We start from the raw sequence: 22,724 nt of genomic DNA, 5'->3' as shown, positions 1-22,724 counted from the left end.
GTCATCACTGGGTAAAGCCTCTTGCCTCTTAGTCGGTAAAATCCATGAAGGCCAGGATTTTCTTCTTTCTAATACACAGACGCATCCTCTGAACCTGCATGTGCCTCAGCATCTAGTAAGCACTTAATAAATAATTGTTGAATGAATAAATTCTCTTTTACTCCTTAAAATAACTCTGGATCAACTAATATTTTTACCATTTTACAGTGAGGAGGCTGAATAATGAGATAAACTGTCTATACAATCAGGTGATAAGGCCCTTCCAATTCCACAATGCTATCTATAGTTGTTATATTTTCCAATAGTTCATCATTATATCATTCTTCCTAAATAATTGCTACTTACTCACATTTATTTATTGGTTATTGCTTAAATAATAGCAAGAGTCTCAAACTATAAAATCTACTCCTATCTTTAAAGAAAATAAAATATTTGAACCATAAAAAAAATCATTTGTTTATAAGAAAACTTTATTCTCACATCTACACACGAACTATCTAATGAGGTTATTCTTTTTTTTTTTTTTCTTTTTTTTTTTAATGAGGTTATTCTTTTTTTTTTTTTTTTTTTTTTTTTTTTTTTTAAACATCTTTATTGAAGTATAATTGCCTTACAATGGTGTGTTAGCTTCTGCTTTATAACAAAGTGAATCAGTTATACATATACAATATGTTCCCATTTCTCTTCCCTCTTGCATCTCCCTCCCTCCCACCCTCCCCATCCCACCCCTCTAGGTGGTCAAAAAGCACCGAGCTGATCTCCGTGTGCTATGCGCCTGCTTCCCACTAGTTATCTATTTTACATTTGGTAGTGTATATATGTCCATGACACTCTCTTACCCTGTCACATCTCACCCCACCCCCTCCCCATATCCTCAAGTCCATTCTCTAGTAGGTCTGTGTCTTTATTCCCGTCTTGCCACTAGGTTCTTCATGGCCTTTTTTTTTTTTTTTTTTTTCCTTAGATTCCGTATATATGTGTTAGCATACTGTATTTGTTTTTCTCTTTCTGACTTACTTCACTCTGTATGACAGACTCTAACTCCATCCACCTCATTACAAATACCTCCATTTCATTTCTTAATGAGGTTATTCTTAAGAAACTCTTCCGGGCTTCCCTGGTGGCGCAGTGGTTGAGAATCTGCCTGCTAATGCAGGGGACGCGGGTTCGAGCCCTGGTCTGGGAAGATCCCACATGCCATGGAGCAACTGGGCCTGTGAGCCACAATTACCGAGCCTGCGCGTCTGGAGCCTGTTCGTCTGGAGCCTGTTCTCCGCAACAAGAGAGGCCGCGATAGTGTAAGGCCCGCGCACCGCGATGAGGAGTGGCCCCCGCTTGCCGCAACTAGAGAAAGCCCTCGCACAGAAACGAAGACCCAACACAGCCATAAATAAATAAATAAATAAATAAATAAATAAATAAATAAATAAATAACTGATTGAAGGACTTAAAAAAAAAAAAGAAACTCTTCCAAGTAGTTTTCCCAACCTAAACTTCCATATACTTTTCCCCAAATAAGAAGCGAAATAAACAATCAGTCAAGAGTGATATTAAAAACATGGGGGCAATCCTGTCCCTAAAACATTTCTTCACCAAAATTTGGATTCTTTCACTTTAAGAGCAGCAAGATCATCTTTTTTACTATCTTTCAGAAGATAACTGTAGCTTCCCTAGTCTGGGGCCCTAAATGAGAAAGACCTCGGTTAGATGCAGCCAATGTCACAGGGTCTCCTGGCTCTGAATCAGTATTTTCACACACTCCCAATCATAAATGCCCCAGAGACCTCCTATCCCCAAAACTGACACTGCTGTATCTCAAGTTCAGGTTTACAGAATGATGGCCTCCTCCAAGGCCTTCCTTAGAAAACGTATTCCCAAATTTGCCATCTCACCTCATGCTTCCTTCTCCAAAAGCAGCCTACTCTTTACCACTCATAAGTCTTCTCCTCTAAAGGGCTCAACGTACATTGGGGCACTCAGCAGATATTACACTCTACTCCATCAAAAGGATCTCATAAATTTGTTTTAATTTAGTAATTAACATTCCTCTAGACTCGCAGAAGTGTTGAGGGCAAAGTCATAACGCTTTTAATGGCAAAATCAAACTGTAAGCCCAGGTCAGACTTCACATCTAATGCTGTTGCTGGCAGACCCAGTGATTTTGAGACCGAGCAAGATGATTTTATCATTAAGGCATCACCACTGCTGTGCAGGGAATTTCTCTTTCATTACACCTCAGCTCCCTCCCACCTCAAAACGCTGCGTAGAGTTCTAACGTACTCTGAAACCACAGTAACTTATGACAGAGCAGCCATTATGATGACCTGTAAGTCATCAAGATACATATCAACCACTGGCTATGTTATTAATACTTGAAGTATCAAATTTGCTAAGGAAGCAAAAAGGAGCTTCGTTCTTCCTCAAGGGGAATCAGAAACCAGTATGTTCAAGAGAGGATTTCCATAGGAAAACCGCCCCTGCCTCAGACAGCACCTACCATCAACATGTTTATGGGCAAACACAGTATCAGAAAAACATGCTGTGAGTCTTAGAAACAGCATATGCCTCATTTCATACGGGCTGCTATGGTGCTAGGCATTGTTTTTTGGTTTTGTTTTTTTTACTGCATTTCAGAGAAATAACCGTAAAATGAAGGTCTATAACCAGCATATAACACAATAAACAACAGCATCAACTTCTGCACCCTTTTTGTGAATGGTTTCCCTATGCTTTAATTGAAAATGTAAGTTTTAATATGCTTTGTGTTTTCTCTCAAAATAGTTTGGGACCAATTCTATTCTAAGACTTCTGTATTTACCATCTCCATCCAAGGTCCAAAGATTACAGAATTTACAAATGAAGGACACCCCCTACACACACACACACACACACACACACACACACACACACACACGTCAGTCATAGAGGAGCTATGACAACAAAATTCCTGAATGACAGAAAGAAACACAGAGGACAGTGGCTTGAAACAGCAATGGTGGTCACCACAAGCTTTGTCCTAGAGTTCAGCTCAGGTCTTTCTGAAAGCCTGGACCAAAAATTCACAAAAACAAGAAGCAGTAACACAGTTCACATAACTTTCCTGAGCTTAAATGTATAATAGATCCGGGTAACTGTCCAATCTAGGTTGTATCTTCAGGGAATCTCAAACTCTCATAAAAAACCAAGGTTTCTGGCTCAAGGAAAGGCTTAAAGTTAGAGATGAGCATTGTTAAATCACTGGTTCCTATTCACATTTCAACCCTTGAAATAACGCTTCACTACTTGTCTCAGTCACCAGCGACTCTAGTCTGTCTTGAGAAAGCTCACACGCCTCCCTGGACTCAGCCATCTCCTTCTCACCGACAGGTCAGGTCCAATACAACCAAAGCTTAATTCACTTTAAAAGATATGTGAACTATTATTCAAGGACAGTAGCTGTCTGTTTACAGAAGCTTCATCCACATCAAGGCAGCTGAGTTTGTGAGCTTGATTTTTGTATTCTTCTTTCATTCTGTCAAAATTCAAGCTTACAGATATTTCTGCTTTCAGTCTATTCTTTAATAAATGTCCCGCTCAGTGTAAGACAGGACTCAGAGTTTCAATGACATAACTGTATATTTTCCCAAGAAAATTGTTTATGTACCTTTCCATAAATGTTTTAACTTTTTCACCTAGAATATAAAATCCTTGAAGAAAATGTCTGTCTTCTATAGTTTAGCAAGATACATGCTCAACACAATTTCCAAATCACCTTTAGTACCAATTTTAACCATGAAGAACACTGAAAATTCTACTGTAAATTATCAAATATATGGTAGCAAATATATAAATGAAATTCTTCTGTCATTTAGTACAAAGAAGAGAGATACAAATATAGGATAATTTCTCAAATGAGTTTCAACTACTTAATGTGCTACTTTAAAGCATATTCACAAACAACAGAAATAATCAATCTGAAGAACTGGATTCATCTCTATACACAGGGGACATTTTTATACAGTTTCTCGAAGAATTAGCCACACACAAGCACAATAGGTACCATAAAGATTAAAAGAAAGTAACTGCATTAAAAATACTTGTTTATTAAAAGGAACGGTTCCTATTTTATATGTATACACATCTATTTTTATAGAAAAGAACACATCTATTTTTATTCTAATTTCCATGACTCACTCCCCACCCATTCACCGATGAGATAGATAACAGTTGATCCTATTTTTCACCTTTTAATTTATTCTACCTGGAGAAATAAAATTCATCACTGTCCCATGTTATTTTCCCTCCCCTTTGGACATTTATCCACTAAATAAACATCTACTACCCACTGCTGTTAAGCAGTGTGCTGGGTCCTGGGGCTCCATCCCAGTCTCCTCCGCTGGTTTCCCCTATTTGCCCCAATTTCTAAGCGCTGAAGTGTCCCAGGACTCAGCCCTGTCTCATCCTCAAGTCAGTCTACACATGCTCACTTGGTGGTCTCAGCTAGTCTCCTGGTCTAATTAGCATCTATCCTATGCTGACCACCCCCATATTTATATATACTGCAGACCTCTTTCCTGGGCTCCAGTTTCACATATGGACTCACCAACTCATCCTCTGCCAATAGATGTTTTACAGATCTCGAACGTTTAACAGGCCCAACTAACTCCAGATCTTCTCCACCAAACCTCCTTTCAAAGGATGAACTTGATGACAACTTCGTCCTTCTAGTTAGTTAGGCTGAAATCCTTGAAATCATCCTGACACCTCTTTCTGTCATACCCCACAGCCAAGCTATCAACAAACCTCTCTTGGAAGGCTGGCCAAGGAGACACTTTGACGTAAGCTTCTGCCCAATCCTGACGCCTCTGCCTCCCTCCCACTATGTTGTTCCCAAGGGCACATGCTTACAAGTATTCTACACACTAAACCCTATCTGAGTCTACTTCCCAAATGATCCAAATGCTTCAAGTCTTCACTACAAACATCCATTACAATATTGTGCATACAACAGCTTATCCCTACTAGAAATAAAACAAAGGATGATTTTAGCTGATCTATGTGTAGAATCTTATAGTTATAGATTCAGAGATTAAGGATATTTCTTGTCTTCTTTACAAGGACACTGAATGCCTCATGCTGCCTTACTACTCTTTTTGTTTATCCTCCATGCAGCAATGAAAGGCTTTAAATAAATCTTATCCATTCAAGTCCAACTGGTACTTTTTCTTTCTCTTCCCTGAGGAGCATCTTTTTTCTACACTACCACTTCTCTATTACTTCAGTTATTCACTGCATTTAGTTGTTTATCTTATTTTTTTCAGAAGTATTCCTTCATAACAAGGAGGTGCTAAAAACCTCATTTCACAAGTAGGTATGAAAAAGAAATATCTGGAACACCTTTCCTAAAAAGAAATCCAAAGGTAGCTAATTTAGTACATAAGCCTTTAGGAAAGCATTAGAAGAAAGTAAGACAAAGTCAAATATTAACAATTTACTGAACATAAATTCTCATTACACAAAATAGTATCTCTCCTTATAACTTCAAAATATTAATAGGGCAACACAGCGAAATATCAAGGGTCAGATGCAGCTAGACTACAAAATGTTATGTTTTTATTTTAGAAGTATGATTTTTATTATTGCTGAAACGAGAATTTTAGAAAAAAAACTACCATCAGTTTCTTAACATGTAATTTATTTGTAAAAGTCAACCAAAACAATCTGAATTCAATCATCAGCTCAGGAAGCAGATTCCATGACATTTTTTTCCCCTAAATGCTAAATGACACAGGCAGCGATAAAATATGCAGAGAAAGAACCATGTCACAGAAGATGTGACAATTTTGATAAATGATGATAAACTGTGATGTAGAACAGCCGTTTGTAAGCTGCTGTTTTCAAAAACATGTATTTTAATGATGATTTTTGCCAAATATCATTTTAGAGAGATAGTCTGTAATAAAACCATTGACAAACAAAATTGGTACCTTATTATAAATTAGAACAGAAATGTATTTAAGTTTTCAGCAAACTTGTAATTTTGCTTTAAATGAGAATGCATTTTAGATCCAGTCAGTTCCTTACAATGTTAAACACAGTCATCATCTGACCCAGAAATCCCACTCCGAGGTATAAAACAGAAATTAAAACATACTTTCACACAAACCCTTGAACATGAATGTTCATACATGCAACATTATTCATAAAAGACAAGAAGTGCAAACAACCCAAATGTCCATCAAGTGACATATAATATCAATAGAACAGAATATTATTCAGCAATAAGAAGGAATAAAGTACTGATACATGCTACAATACGGATGAACCTTGAAAATATTATATTAAGGAAGCCAGTCACAGGAGGCTACATATCATTATGTTTATATGAAATATAAATTCTATTGATATGAAATGCCCAGAATAGGCAAATCCATAGAAATAAGATGTAGATAAGTGGTTGCCTAGGGTTGAGAGTGTAGAGGGAATGGAGAATAATTGCTAATGGATATAGGGTTGCTTTCTGGGGTAATGAAATGTTCTAGAATTGTGCACCGTGATGGCTGCACAACTCTCTGGCTATACACAACCTCTGAATTGTACACTTTAAGTGGGTGAACTGTATGTGAACTACATCTCAGAAAAGCTATTTAAAATGCCAGTTAAAAAGGCCAGTCATGGGCGTTCCTGGTGGCGCAGTGGTATAGAATCCACTTGCCAATGCAGGGGACACGGGTTCGAGCCCTGGTCCAGGAAGATCTCACATGCTGCGGAGCAACTAAGCCCACGAGCCACAACTACTGAGCCCAAGTGCCACAACTACTGAAGCCCGCGCGCCTAGAGCCCACGCACCGCAATGAAGAGTAGTCCCCGCTCGCCGCAACTAGAGAAAGCCCACGCACAGCAACAAAGACCCAACGCAGCCAAAAATAAATAAATAAATAAATTTACTTTTTAACAAAAGGGCCGGTCATGTTGTAGGTGTTTATAACTTGTATAGACTTTTCAAAGTCTAAATCCCTAATTATCAAAATATGTTTCTTACTGTCCACAAACCTCATTTCATTTCCTTACATAAAACCACCTGCCTATTCCACTATAAATACTACACGTAGTGAAAGAAAGTGCTTCTAAAATTAAATCATGTTTTCAAAACAGATTTCTCCTTAATATATTTAATTTTAATGATTCGCATGTGCATTATCCACACTTTCCATTAACTATGGTTAAATTTTCAATCTCAGATAAGTATCCCCCAATACAAAAGCACAGTAACAGGCCATTCCTCTCCCAACACAAGCTGTGTGGACTAAACTTTTAACGTATTAGCTTGAATTTTAAAAAGCAAAATTAAGGAGGCAGATCTGTAAGAAAAGCAAGCATATGAAGTCTCAGAATTTTAGAATGGAAAATATTTTCAAGATTGATCCTCTTCAGGACTACCGAAACTTTAGTATCTAAGAACTAACCCCAGGAATTTTGTGATATTCTCATATCACCTTACTTTTTAAATTTTTATTGGAGTATAGTTGATTTACAATGCTGTGTTACTTTCTGCTATACATACCTTACTATTTTGCCTTATTATTTATATTTACATTAAGTTGATTCCTTTCCTTTTTTTTTTTTTTTTTAAACTTAGCAATGTATGACACAACATCAGTGACCTTAGGGGTTTGGTAAGCTATCTGTACTAGTCTAACAAACATTACAATAAATAAAATTTTAAATGGTGATGTGTCTATCACTTAAAAACATCTTGCACATGATCAGTACTACATCTACCACACTTTGGGAAACACTGATCTAGTTTTAGCTTCTAATTTTATGGGTGAGAAAGTTGAACTTCCTGGTGACTCTCAAAAGTCTGTGCACATCAGAACCTCCTGGAGGGTTTGTGTTAAAATAGAGAGTGCCGGGCTCTTCCCCAAGAGCGTAGGTCTGGGGTAAGGTCTGAGAATTTACGTTTCTAACAAATATCTAAGTGGTACTAATGCTGCTGGCCCAGGGACCGCCCTTCAAAAACCACTGACCAAAACCTACTAACCCCAAATTAGTCAGACCAGAATTTAAACTAGAACCCAATCTTCTCTTAGATGCTCTTATAATTATATGCTCTATCAAACATGTTTAATGTTGCTGAATTTTATTCACCTTTCACTTAATTTTACTCTTTTCAATAAAGGTGATTATTAAATGCCAAAGATCAGGTTTATACATTTTTAAGACTTCAGAGTTGTTATAAAATAGTGATTAATAAAAATTTAAGGAAAAGAACATTACAATCACCTTTGAGGACCCTGAATCCCTTTTCTTGGTCACATACCCTCCGTTAGTCCTTTGAGATAAACATTATCTTCAAGTTTGTGTCTTATCATCCACTTGCTTTTCTTGTTAGTTTTCTCATAGCTGTATCTCTAAATAACATATTGTTTAGGGTGTATGTTCTGAGCTTTATACTATATCTTTTTATGCTATTTGCTTTTTTATTCAATATGATGTTTTTGAGATGTAGCCCTCGGTTTTTATCAGTAATTCATTGCTTTCATGGCGGGACACTATTTCATCTACAAGAAAACAGCACTAAAATTGTTGACTTTTTTTTTCATTTTGAAAAAATCAGAGGTAAAAAAGAAGTTGCAAAAATAGTACACAGAAGTCCTATGTATGCTTCATCCAGTTTCCTCCAATGGTTACATCTTACCTAACTATATTACAGTATCAAAACCAGCAAACTGGTTTTGGGACAATGCTTGTGTATAGTTTCATGCCATTTTATTATACATGCAACTCTCAATTTTTAAGTTCTTTTTTTTTTTCTCGCGGGCCGCCCAGGCCGCGAGACCAAGGGCCGCGGGGGCCGGGCCGGCGCGCCGCCCCCGCCCCGCCTCAGGCCGCCCGCGCTTGGGCCGCCGCCCGGCGACGCGAGGCCAGTCCCACCCCGCCCCCACCCCCGCCGCCGGCCCGGGGGCCGCTCACCTTCCGCGTTGCCCCAGACCACCATGCCCGGGCACAGCCGCCTCCTCCGGCCTCGCTGGCCCCGCCGCCGCCACACGGTGCCCTCGCCTGGGGCGGGGAGAAGGGCCGGGGAAGGAGTCGCACCGCCGCGCCGCGGTCCACGCTCGCCCCACACTCGCAGCGGCCACCCTGAGCGCGCCCAATGGCTGCTCTGTCCCTCCCCCTCCGACGGGCGCGCGCGCCGCGGCTCCGCCCCACCCCTCCCCCTGCGGGGGCCGGCGCGCTCCCAGGCTCCTCCCCGCCCTTCCCCACCCGCGGCGGTTCCGGCCCCGGCTCGCACTCCGCCCCGCGCTGCGCAAGTGCCCGCCTCGCGCCTAGCCTCGGGCGACCCTGAACCACCGGCGCGGCGCCCCTCCCAGGCCCGCCCGCGGAGGTCAGCCCCTCCGCTGCACGTGACCGTCTCGCTCGCGGGGGCGGAGAGGAGCGCGGCGCCGGCCCGCCTTCCGCATCCCGAGACCTGCGCGCCTCCCGCTGGGGTTGATGCGCTGTTCTCCTCTCTGCGAGTCCCCGCCCCGCGCTGCACTCCCCAGTCCGGGAGGACACTAGTTCAGGGACTGACCATGCTTAATCAAGATCATTCTAGTGATATTAATGAATATCTGAGTTACTTCCTTTATTCCCCCCCCACCCCCCGCCAATTAAAGACAATGCTCCTACCTATTAGAAAAATGAAAATCCAAACACTGACAGCCCCAAATACTTGCAAGAATGTGAAGTAATAGGAACGCTCGTTCATTGCTGGTGGGAATGCAAAATAGTACAGCCATTCTGGAAGAGAGTTTGGCAGTGTCTTACAAAACTAAACATACTCTTACTATACGATCCAGCAATCGGACTCCTTGGTATTTACACAAAGGAGTTGAAAAATTATGTCCACATAAAAAACCTGGACACAGATGTTTCATAGCAGCTTTATTCATAATTGCCAAAACTTGGAAGCCACCAAGATGCCCTTCGGTAGATGAATGGGTAAACAAACTGGTGCATCCAGATAATGGAATATTATTCAGCACTAAAAAGAAATAAGCCATCAACCCATGAAAAGATATGCAAGAACTTTAAATGCTTATTACTAAGTGAAAGAAGCCAATCTGAAAGGCTACATACTCTTTGATTCCAACTAAGTGATACCATAATGGTGGATAATGTCATTAGTCAAAACCCATAGAACATACAACACCAAGCGTGAATCCTAATGTAAACTATGGACTTTGGGTGCTAATGAAGTGTAAATGTAGATTCATCAGTTGTAACAAATATACTTCTCTGCTGAGTAGTTGATAATGGTGGAGGCTATACATATGTGGGAACAGGGGGTACATGGGAAATCCCTGTACCTTTCACTCAATGGTGTTGTGAACATAAAACTGCTCTAAAAAAATAAAGTCTACAAACTTTAAGCTATAAGATGAATAAGTTCTGAGGTTCTAATGTATAGCATGGTGACTAGTTGATAACACTGCAATGTATAACTATAATTTGCTAAGAGAACTTAAAAGTTGACCCCCAAAACATACACATATATATTTATATATTCCTCTTTACCATAAATGTACGGCTGTGCTCCTGGCTTCTCTAATCTCTTCCAATCATCTATTTTTATTTCTGCTCAGTACCATGCTGTCTTAATTGGTAGAGTTTTATAATAGCGAGTCTTAATATCTAGTAGGTCAAAAATCCCCAATTCACTCTTCCATTTGCTGTTAAGAATCAGCTCGCATGTTCTATGTGGGGGAGGGAGGTGAAGGAAATTCATTTTAGTTTCCTAAAATCTCTAAAACAATTTGGGGAGAATCACATCTTCTGTAGATTGAAATTTTCTATTGAAATAAGATTTATTTCTCCATTCCTTTAGTTTTTCTTAGGTGTCTTTGTTCTATAATTTTCTCCATATAGTTGTTGCCTATTCTTGCTAGAGTTATTCCTAGGTACTTTATAATTGTGATAATATTATAAGTGGTATCTCATTGCCTTTTCTAAATAGTTGTAGCAGAGTACAGAAATGCAATTGATTTTGTATATTGATTTTGTTTGCAGTATACTTGCTAACCACTTTTATTCATTCGAATACCTCATCTGTGGATTCTTTTGGTTTTTCTACAGGGACAAGATATCCTCAATGACTAGTGATAGCAGTTTCTTCTTCTCCAATGCTAAGAATTCTTCTTTTTCTTCCTGTGTAAGACTTCCTATATAATGCTGCAAAGAAGGATTATCTTATCTTGTTGGTGAAAGGTGTCTTATCTTGTTCCCAATATTAAAAAAGAGTGTTTTCAATGTTTCACCATTAAATATCACATCTGCTGAATATTTATACCTTCTAATGATAGTCTGTTCATTTTGTATCATGAATAGATACTGAATGTTATGGAATGCATTTTCTACATCTCCTGAGATTAAATTTTTTTTAGATCAAGAATTCAGTGGGGGACAGATGGATTGAGAGTTTGGGGTTAGCAGACGCAAACTATTACATATAGGATGGATAAACAACAAGGTCCTACTATACAGCACAGGGAACTAAATTCAATATCCTGTGATAAACCATAATGGAAAAGTATGAGAAAGAATGCATATATACGGAACTGAGTCTCTTTGCTGTACAGCAGAAATTAACATTGTAAATCAACTGTACTTCAATAAAAAACTTACTCTGCATCCATAATGTGTCACACTGTTCTAGACAGTAGAGGTAAAGCAGTGACCAAACAGATGAAAACACTTGCCCTCAGGGAGTTCACCTTGTATTAAAGGAGAACAAACACAATGAATAAATAAAATGCATAGTTTGTTACATATTGATCAACACAAAAGACAAAAATGAAGTAGAGAGGGGAACAGGTAGTGTGGGGAAGGAGGTCTGCAACTTCAAATGCAGTGGTAGGAATGGGTGTCATTGACAAAATGACATCTGGCAAGAGCCTGCAAGCAGAAACAAGAGCATAGCTTGTATGCAGTAAGCACTGCAAGGCAATATGAAGTTCTGTTACAAATTCTGTGAAGGAAAAGTGAATTTCTGAGTAGGTTCACTGGAAAAGATAAATGTTAACATACTATTTTAGTTGCTAATTCCCTATCACAAGCAATGAAGCTTAAAAATCTTACATCAACTATTAAGTAAATTAAAAAAACCGCTGAAACCATTATAACCACCAGTAGTACCAAAGTAGCATTCTTATTAAAAGTATGAAAATAACCATTTCAATATAGAATACAGAAAGATAACAAAAATTACTCTGTTGTTCAAAGTAAATTATTATAAAATTTCAACTTGGGTCACAGAAGCCTATCAAAAAAATAAGTATGGGAAAAGCATAAATGGAAAAAAGACATATTCACAGGTACAAGACCTAAAACTCATTGTAAGTACTCCCCATAAGTTATCTGACCCAATCCAGGGCTAACACTCTAAAGAAACATGAAAACAAACAGACAATCACTCAGAGACCAGATGACAGAAAGAGGAAAGGAATCGTTTCAAAGATGTGTTACAGAAAGTTCAAGTACAAAATTTTCAAATTAATATTGAGAATGCAAAAGGAAAAAAGACCCAGCAAGTCTAACTAGCAATGAAATAAATAAGCAAAGACAAAAAGAGAAGTACATCTAAACACACAAAGACTGACCAAAAGAGAATAAGGAAACTCCTAAACCAAAAGATCACAGAGGTGTCCTATCCAACATTAGCTCATGGGATGATGATAGGTGTTTATGCGGGGGGGGGGGAATAGGTCAAAGTTAATCTATTAGATTCTTTATGCAGTACATCTCAGAATCTTTCAAAATGCCACTGTGAATTATGAATCACTAACCTACTTTGGGGGTAGGGTATGGGGGGCACAGAGTAAGTACGCATGAGAATGTAGTCTTTCCCATGCCAGCTCACCACGGAACCCTTTATTTTGGCCAAAAACAAAAGTCTGTGAGAAAAATGTTGTCCTAAAGGATGGTAAGACAGATGAAATTCATAAATCGCTTTGTAGAGTTAAAGGAATGCTAAAAAAAAAATTTAAGGACTTTCCGGTTGTTGTTTTTTTCTTTTAGTATTGGTAGAAAGCCAGCCAAGAATCAGTTGGACTTACAAACATGAGTACATGGATGAATAAAAGATAGAAAAGAGAATAAATCAAAATTCTGATATATTTTACTGAAGAGGATATTTGGATACAAATGTTGTTATGAAGCAGTCCAACTATGCTAAAGTAAAGAAAGAAAAATGCAAGGGTTGTACTCGTCCTAACTGACAAAAGTGAAATAAATCACCAGGATGGAATGGTATCCAACCAGAGTTCTGGATGCTCTTGAGGACGACTATGAATTTGTAGGCAAAGTTAGATAGAATCATCCAAATAGCCCCAAATTTGGCTCCTACAAAGGCTCTGGAGAAGACCCAATAAAATAAGATTCATTGTGGATTTGTTGGAAGTATAGGGTAGGTTGATGGAATTTTTAATTAAGAATAGACTCAGACACTGAAGTAAAAATAACCTAATGGAAGAAACACCGTAAAGTGATAGAATCTATAGATATCTGTATTAATTCTATATCTATAGGTAGATTCTGTATCTATAAAGAGAAATAGATATAAAACACCTGAAATTTTTTGAAGTGGTAAATAAACTGAGGCAGGAAATAATGTTTATTTAGACTTTCGACACATCTTAGACAACATTCTTCAACAAAGGCTTAAAATATTAAATCACTATCAAAAGAAATATTCTGCCCCAGATAGGAAAGTGGCTTGGTGGCAGAAAACAAAAGGAAGAAATAAGCAAAATTTCAAATACAGTTTATCTCGGGATATTAGTGAAAACTAGTCTCATTTGTATAATATTGAAAAATGGAGCACACGGCAAATGTTCAGGTTTAGAAATGAGCAGTGAAATGCCAAGCGCCAGAGATAACCGATGGAGAGTTATTTATTTATTTAGTACAGTCCTGGCAATGACAAGGGTCATAGCCAGTATGATCCACGACATTCAAGGAAGCTCTCCACGTGCCAAACACCACCTGAGTCACTGTATGTGCATCACTTTGTTTAGTCTTCACAACTTCCTACAGAAGTAATTGCCATTTTATTCCATGAGTTTACAAGCTAGACAGTAAAGGCTCAGAGAGGAAAGTAACTTCCCCAAAGATCACTAAGGTAAGTAGGTGGCAGTAATAGTAGCTACTAAGTGATAGAGCTAAAATTTGAAACCTGGCAACTGACCCCAGAATCCTCACCTACTTTGGGGGTAGGGTATGGGGGGCACAGAGTAAGGATGCATAAGAATGTAGTCTTTCCCATGCCAGCTGACCACGGAACCCTTTATTTTGGCCAAAAACAAAGCACTGCGAGAAAAATGCTGTCCTAAAGGGTGGTAAGTCAGATGAAATTCATAAATCACTTTGAAAGGTTAAAGGAATGCTAAAAAAAAAAAAAAAAAAAAATTAACTACTGCACCAATGGTTCTCAAACTTGAGCATGCATCAGAATCACCTGGAAGGTGTGTCAAAGACAGACTGCTGGGCCCCATCCCCTCGAGTTTCTGACTAAGCAGATTTTGTGGGTTCCGAATTTCTATTTCTAACAAACTGATGTTTCTGCTCAAGGGCCCACACTTGGAGAAATATGGTCCTAAGCCACAGGTGGTGAAACAAAGAAAGCAAGAGATCACGATAAGAATGGTCTCGGGAAAAGGAGAAAACCTAGGTGAAGAAAGCTGGCGTGGAATTAAGGAAAGGAGGGATGAATCATCCAGTAAATGGGGTCAAGCTAAAATCACATGGAAATTTTCCTGGGCCTTTTGCTCCCTGGGTGGGCAAAGAGTCTTCCTGGGACCTCAAACAGCCTAAAACTATTCAACCCAGCTTCGGGCACAGTATAAATTTAATGGCAAAAGGACGTCCCCACGTTCAGGATCTCTGTACTCTGGCTACCACCACAAACCTTACCCACTGACAATGCCTAGAACTCCTTTAACAGGAAACAAAACGTTTTACTTTGTAGCAAGAAATAGAAGCTTGAGAAGGAAATAAGTCCTAAAAAGTGAATATATATCGCTGTCTACAGATCTCATTCAAAATGTAAATGACTGCTTATAGATTAACCATAGGTCTAATATAACATGGCATGTCTAATATTCTTAAAATTACAAAAATTCAGTGTTATTACTTTGGAGAGGAAGCATGATGCTACATGAAAGGCATCAAATTTGGTGTTAGAAATCCTATATTTGGGGATAAATGACTTCTGACAAGTCTTTTTTTGTTTCTTTGTTTATATTTTATTTTTGGCTGCGTTGGGTCATCGTTGCTGCACGTGGGCTTTCTCTAGTTGCGGCGGGCGGGGGCTACTCCTCGTTGCGGTGCACGGGCTTCTCATTGCAGTGGCTTCTCTTGTTGCAGAGCACAGGCTCTAGGCACGTGGGCTCAGTAGTTGTGGCTCGCGGGCTCTAGAGCGCAGGCTCAGTAGTTGTGGCGCATGGGCTCAGTGGCTCCGCGGCATGTGGGATCTTCCCGGACCAGGGCTCGAACCCGTGTCTCCTGCATTGGCAGGCGATTCCTAACCACTATACCACCAGGGAAGTCCAGACATTTTCTTCATACGTAAAAAAGGAGCAGTAGGGACTTCCCTGGTGGCACAGTGGTTAGGAATCGCCTGCCAATGCAGGAGACACGGGTTCGAGCCCTGGTCCGGGAAGATCCCACATGCCGCGGAGCCACTGAGCCCATGCGCCACAACTACTGAGCCTGTGTGCCACAACCACGGAAGCCCGCGCGCCTAGAGCCCGTGCTCCGCAACAAGAGAAGCCAGCGCAATGAGAAGCCCGCGCACCACAAGAAGAGTAGCCCCCAGCCGCCTCAACTAGAGAAAGCCCACGCGCAGCAACGACCCAACGCAGCCAAAAATAAATAAATATAAAATTAATTTATTTTTTTAAAAAAAGGAGCAGTAATTCCCCACAGAGATGTGAGGATCAAAAGGGATCATATTTGTGAAAGCATTTGGTCAATTATAACTCACTTTTTCAATTATAAGGTGTTAGTTAGGACTACTTCGGGGAGTAACACGTTTTATACAAGCTGTTACTAGATGTGCACTGTATTCAAGTTCAGGGTGCATATTAACGTCCAGTGTCATTTATACACAAGAGATGCCTTCTAGGCTCAAGAGACAAAAGTTACAAGTGATAATCAGGCATTCATGACGCTGGGATTTGATAACGTTTCTCCCAGTCTAAACGCAGTGGGAAAAATCCAGAACTGAAAGTGGACACAAACTACTTAGTATTTTAGGAAAGCAGGAGAGACACAACAGGATTGGGGAGAAGTATCAAGTCTATCAGAAGCTCTCAGGGACGCCTGGTGTCTACCTACAGAGGCTGCAAACAGCATACTCTTAGGACAAAACCCTAAGGCAGTGGGTGGTTTTTTGTTTGGTTTTTTGTTGCCTGAGAGTGAGCTACTGTCCCGCTATCTCACTCTAAAACCTATAAAAAGAGAAGGGCTGTGTTCCTCCAGCTGTGGCACCTCAGGGTAGGGTCCTCTACCTAAGGCTCTGAAAAAGTAAGGAGGGCACAGTGCTACCTCATAGTACAAAAAGGTACATGAAAGACCTATGTTCTCCTTCCTCTGCTGCTGGCAGGCACTAAGATGAGGAAGAGATGCTAAGAAGGCCATGGCATGGTGATGGAGGAGTCCAGTCTGGCTGCGGCACCTTCACGCCCTTAGGAAAACTGTCGGCAAGCTTTCATTAGAGTAGGTTCAGGCCACAACGTGAATATTCATCTTTCATCTGTTTAAACAAGGCACTAAATAGTAGGTGTCACTGGTCACTTCCTATTGAACAGAGCCTACAAGATTTTAGGTAAGCATCAAGACACTGATGTTGGGTCAGGCGAAGATTTCCTAGCTATGACACCAAAAAGTATATTGATAAAAGAAAAAAATAAGCTGGGCTTCATTCAGATAAAAAATAATGCATTTCAAAAGACACCATTAAAAAAGTAAAGACGTGCCATGAACTAGGAAAAAATATTTGAAAATCATATATCCAATAAAGCACTTGTATCCAATAATAACAAGTGTTGGCAAGGATATGGAGAAACTGGAACCCTCATGCATTGCTGGTGGAATTGTCAAATTCGAAACTGCTACTTTGAAACACTGATTCATCATATGACCCAGGTAATTACCCCTGGGTAACCACCCAAGTGAAATTAAAACTACATGCACACATCAGCCAGAGCGGCGAAAACGCGGAAACAAACCAAATGTCCATTAATTGGTGGATGGATAAATAAAATGTAGTATATATCCATACTATAGAATATTCTTTGGCAATATGATACATGCTACTGCATAACCTCAAAAACATTACGCTAAATAAAAGAAGCTAGACACAAGAGACCACATACAGTATGATCCCATTTATATGAAATGTCTACAAAAGGCAAATCTATAGAGGTAAGAAGTAAATTATCGGTTGAATGGGTCTGGGGGTGGGAATGAGAGTGATTCCAAATAGGCACAAGGTTTCTTTTGGAGGGTGATGGAAATGTTCAAAAATTAGATTACATGATAGGTGCATACAACTCTATAAATTCACAGATTTTACTAAAAACCACTGAATTGCATATACTTCAAAAGAGTCAATTGTATGGCATGTGAATTATACATCAATAAAACTGTTTAAAAAATAAAGAAATTTAAAAGAGAAGTCAGGGACAGCCCTGACCCCAAACCTCACTATGAAATGTTAACATATTTACACAGAAATCTGCCACTTATCCTGATGTCGCCCTTCCAGAAACTTGACTCTTAGGATGACAAAGAACACGAACAAAGAGTAAGAGACCTCCAAACAGGGTCTAAGATAGCCGTGGCTCATTTATGCACTTTAGACTACAGGAGAAAATGGAAGTCCTCCCCTCGCCCCTACCCAGCCTGAGATGAAAACTTAATGACTCATAGGTACAAATGCAGGGCACCTAATTTTAAGCTCGATTATCTGGTTTTCCTCAGCAGCTACATTAACTAAGTGACAGTTAATACTGAGGATGGGATCAGAAGCAAACTCTCAAAGCACAGGCCTCTGGGTCTGGTCAGCCCCTTACAACTTCACACCACTGAGGGCAGGGCAGCAACGGTACCCTGGTGGCCAAAAATGGTTACGACATCTGTTATCTGAGGCTGGAAAGAGAATCAGTTTCTCAAAATGAGGTCATCAAAATGGCCATGGGTATGCACCCATTTATGATACAGGTTCTCTTGCCTCACTCAAACCAACTGAATCAGAACCTCCAACAATGATACCTAAGAATCTGCATTTTTAACAAGCCCCTTGATGATTCTTATGTTTTAAATTTTATTGTGCACAAGAGCCCTTTACTTAGAGAATATTAGCGATGGAAGGAACCTTGATGATCATCTAACCCAAAGTTCACATACTGTAGATGAAAACACTGGGGACCAACGATGTAACATGATTTTCAAAGATCAAATAGTTCTTTAAACTCTTTAAAAAAAAAAAACAAAACTATGTCTCTAGTCCTAAAAATTGTCAAGAATACTACTGACAAAAGAGAATATAAAATGTACCTTGGAAATATTTTCTTCAAAGATTGATGAAGATAACATGCTTAATCATTTAAAGGGATATGTTTCTGCTCTCAGGAAAATTCATCCAGAGCACCTCATTACCTGAAGCTGCCAACGAAATGAGTCATCATAACAGTTAAATTATTTTTTCCTTGTTGGTATGTTCAGTTTAATTATTGCCTTTTTTCCCCAAACCTACCTCCCTTGAGAAAATGCATAGGTTATTTGACCCAAAACACCAACATTCTTACAGATCACAAGCATTAAGTCATCATTTCCTCTGAAGCCACATCTCCAGGGCTGCAAGTCATATTTTTATATTAATGCAGCCTGAATTCTCCTGTGCGTGGGTCCTAAATCATGAGCTAGCAAGAGGGAGGAGATATGGGGATATATGTATATGTATAGCTGATTCACTTTGTTATAAAGCAGAAACTAACACCATTGGAAAGCAATTATACTCCAATAAAGATGTTAAAAAAAAAAAAAAGATTACATTCTATTGGAGGAAAACAGTCAATAAACAAATATACAAATTAACTAAAAAAAAAAAAAAAAGTGGGTCTGTTTCCAGGGGCCTATTTAGCCAGTGGGTTCATCACCCGAAACCTCAGGCTCCCTTTCATTATTCCTGCTTGATCCTGCCTTTTGATAATTTCCAGTAAAGCACTGTTGTCTTATTTTCTGCTTTAGACAAGCTTAAGGGAGAGTTTCTTAAGTCACTTGACCAAAATATATTTTGGAGCATGGAAAGAACATAGTTTCTTTGTTTTTGGGGGGGTTTTGTTTTCACAAAAGGATTACTTGGATTCAAAATCTTGTTCACTGACTTGTTAATCGTGATGTAGTGACATGACAAATTTCTCAGCCTGTTAGAGGCTTTAATTTCTTTTTCACAAAATGTAAAGAATAACACCTACCTTGCAAGGTTTTTTGCAAAGATTCTAAAAAACACGTAGTACGTAAAATAGATAATATATGCAACACGAACAGTGTCTATTGTATATATATAATTGTCAATGAAAAAGTGTTGCCTGCCATATCAGTAAACAAAGGATGTTGCAGCCATCAAGCCATCACATTATAGCCGCCCCAAGAGTGAACCCTGAGGAAACTCAGGATGGAAACAGGATGCCCACCATCTAGCAGTCAACTGCCACAGCCTCCCCTGATGGTGCACCCCGAGGGAACTCAGGATGAGAAAGCACAGGATACTGGCCCACATAGCTGAGGTGCATATCAAAGGAAGGATTTCAGTGAGCCCAGACTTTTGCATCTTCCCATACACAGAAAAACACTAAAAATTCATTAACTCGAGATGTCTGGTTTTCTTTAATTAACAGGAATCTTTCGATGTTCCGATTTACCTGGTCTTTGTTGCAAAAACTCCTATAGTTGATGGCGCCTCCCTCTCCTTTTTGGATCAGTCCCTCAGAGAGAGCTGAGAGGCTGTGTCCCAGGCTTAAGTCCTCAGTTTTGCCCACCAAATAAAACATATTTCTCAACTTTGAGGTTGTGCATTTTTTTCAGTCAACATCATATATATGTTAAATATACATATATAGAATATATATACACAAATATACATATATATTAGTGTAGGGGGTAAAAACATGGACTTTTCCTTGTTATTTAACCACTCTGAACCTCAGTTTCCATTTCAGCAAAATAGACATATTAACAGGTCCTAAATCACAGTGTTGTCAGAAGGGCTAAACACACATAAAGCATGTACCCACTGTCTGGCAAACAGTAGGAGCTCAACAAATGTTGTCCAATGGCAAGGCAGCCCTCAAGAGACCAGCGGTCAGTACGTGGTGGGTATTATGATTATTGTTCATTTCTTTCAGGGGCAATCTGGAAGCGCAGAGGCAGAGGTTTGGAGGAATTTTAGGGGTCCACACAATACACCCAGGGGGGAACAACACAGATCCCCTGAGTGGGGTTCAGGGAGCACCTCAGCAGCCCTGGCCCTTCCTGCTCTCTCAGTTGGGAGGGTCTCAATGCTGGACTTTGTATTTTCAAAAGATGGCCCGGGCCTTCTTCAGAGAAGAGGAGGTGACAGACAGCATGATGATGGCTGATGAAGGTGTGGGATGATGAGCGGAGAGTCAGCTTGTACCAGAAACATCAACACTCAACCAACGCCTGGCTCTACTTCCTCACCTGTTGATTGATGGCTAGGCTTTATCTAGTTTCAGGACGAGAGTAAAACACAAGGATTCGAAATAGAGTCACAGGTGTAGAAAACAAACTTATGGTTACCAGGGGGGGAAAGTGGGGAGGGGAGAGGGATAAGTTGGGAGATTGGGATTGACATATACACAACACTACCTATAAACTAGATTACTAATCAGGACCTACTGTATAGCACAGGGAACTCTACTCAGTACTCTGTAATGACCTGTATGGGAAAAGAGTCTAAAAAAGAGTGGATTATATGTATATGTATAACTGCTTCACTTTGCTGTACACCCGGAACTAACACAACATTGTAAATCAACTATACTCCAATAAAAATTTAAAAAAACACACGCAAGGATTCTCCAAAGATCTTATGTTTGGACCTGATTCCTAGATCTTCTTCTGGGAATTGGGGGTGGGAGGAGAGAGAGTAAAGGAAACAGTGGGGTGGGGCGGGGGGATGTGCATAGGGAAATGAGCGCTTCATGGCGGAAGCACTGAAGCACCACAAAAGGAGTTCCATCGATCCTGGAGAAATCCCCTCAAGTCCCCTCCAGGAAAACTTCAAAACTCAGGACTGTCGATTCAGCGCACCTGAAAAAAACAGAGCAGATGGACGTCAGGACCCCGTTGGGATCCTGCAGCTCCATGGCTGCGGCCCCAGCAGTTTTGAGGGCAAACAGCTTACTCCAGAGTATTGATCCAGCCACAGCAAGGTGCAATCTGCTTAAAAAAAAAAAAAGTCTGTTTGAGAAATAGACCCACAGACACAGAAAACAAAATTTCCGTTACCGAAGGGGAAAGGGTGAGGGGAGGGATAAATTAGGAGTGTGGGATTAACAGAGACACACAGATATATGATATACGTAAAATAGATGAACAACAGGGTCCTACTGTAGAGCACAGTATTACTGTGTTCAATATTACTCAATATCTTGCAATAAACGATAATGAAAAAGAATCTGGAAAACAACATATATATGTATGTATGTATACGTATGTATGTGTGTATGCATAACTGAATCACTTTGCTGTACACCTGAAACCACCAACAATGTAAATCAACCATTCTTCAGTTTAAAAAAATAATTTAAAAATAATTTTAAAGTCTGTGTATGTACAGCAACCCTACCCCGTCAAGCCGGGAAGACGAACAGCAGTTACGTGTAGACAGAGGCAACCCACCACATTGTCCCCAGCACGCAACTCCAGACATGGTCAGAAGCCTTTTACTGCCTGAGAGTTTTAGCACATGAGGGGGAAGCTTTTCAACTCAATTAGCATTCAGTGGTCCTGATGCTCAATCACAGGGATCAGCTGGGAAGTTACTAAAGCCATTACCAGGGGCTGGAGTCGCCAGCTGAGTTTGAAATGTCAGTGCCTTTCCCCTGACACCACCTCCCCTCTTCCCACTGTCCCTCCCAATCAGAGGTCCTGATAATTTGGTAACCTTTCACAACAGCAGGCAGTCATCCTTCAGTCTTGGGATCAGGGACTTTGAAATACCCAAGGAGTCAATTACAGCTTGGCTCTGTCCCTGGGAAAAGAAAGCAGCATCCGAGAGGTGGAAGGAATTGGGGTCCTGGGCAACGCGGGCAGGTGAGTTCCGAGGCGCCTTCTCCCAGATGCCGCCTGCATCCCACCAAAGCTTCCGAGGAGACCACAGCCTGTAGGGGTAGAAAGAAGAGCCTGGGAAGACCCAGCTCAAGGTTGCTATAAGCAAAAGAGAATATGAAGGGAGAATTGTCTCGAATTAGAGGAGGATTGCAGGAATGTAACCCTTTGTATTCTAAAGATCTGACAGTGAATTGGTAGGTAGGTAGGACCTTGGCTAGTTGTTAATCAATACTCATTGGCCCTTTCTCTTTGCTGCATCCAGATTCCCTTCGACAGCCCCCTTGCCTCTGGGTGGGGCCCTGGGACGAGCCCTGACCGGTGGACCATGCGCAGAAGCGGCTCTG

General features: G+C 40.2%; 2 long non-coding RNA genes across 17 annotated transcripts in view; both read right to left on the bottom strand.

Annotated features, from left to right (window-relative positions):
* The window catches only part of LOC137759776 (uncharacterized), a 52,375-nt gene extending 43,199 nt beyond the window's left edge, over positions 1-9,176 (bottom strand). For 8 of the 10 annotated variants that reach the window (XR_011073167.1, XR_011073165.1, XR_011073170.1 and 5 more), the window contains exon 1: positions 8,956-9,176. This is a non-coding gene — a long non-coding RNA (uncharacterized lncRNA). The remainder of the gene's footprint in view (positions 1-8,955) is intronic. The other 2 variants (XR_011073172.1, XR_011073166.1) reach the window with 2 other exon arrangements.
* Positions 9,177-17,393: 8,217 nt separating this feature from the next.
* LOC137759774 (uncharacterized) overlaps positions 17,394-22,724 on the bottom strand; it is a 51,843-nt gene continuing 46,512 nt past the window's right edge. For 3 of the 7 annotated variants that reach the window (XR_011073160.1, XR_011073159.1, XR_011073163.1), the window contains 2 exons: positions 22,214-22,430; positions 17,394-21,357 (listed from right to left, as the gene is read on the bottom strand). This is a non-coding gene — a long non-coding RNA (uncharacterized lncRNA). Of the gene's footprint in view, positions 21,358-21,451; positions 21,487-22,213; positions 22,431-22,724 lie in introns of all 7 variants that reach the window. The other 4 variants (XR_011073161.1, XR_011073164.1, XR_011073158.1 and 1 more) reach the window with 2 other exon arrangements.

Source organism: Eschrichtius robustus, chromosome 2, assembly GCF_028021215.1.
Source record: "Eschrichtius robustus isolate mEscRob2 chromosome 2, mEscRob2.pri, whole genome shotgun sequence".
NCBI lineage: Eukaryota > Metazoa > Chordata > Mammalia > Artiodactyla > Eschrichtiidae > Eschrichtius > Eschrichtius robustus.
The sequence above is the reverse complement of the archived record's forward strand: the minus strand, read 5'-3'. Positions and strand labels throughout refer to the sequence as shown.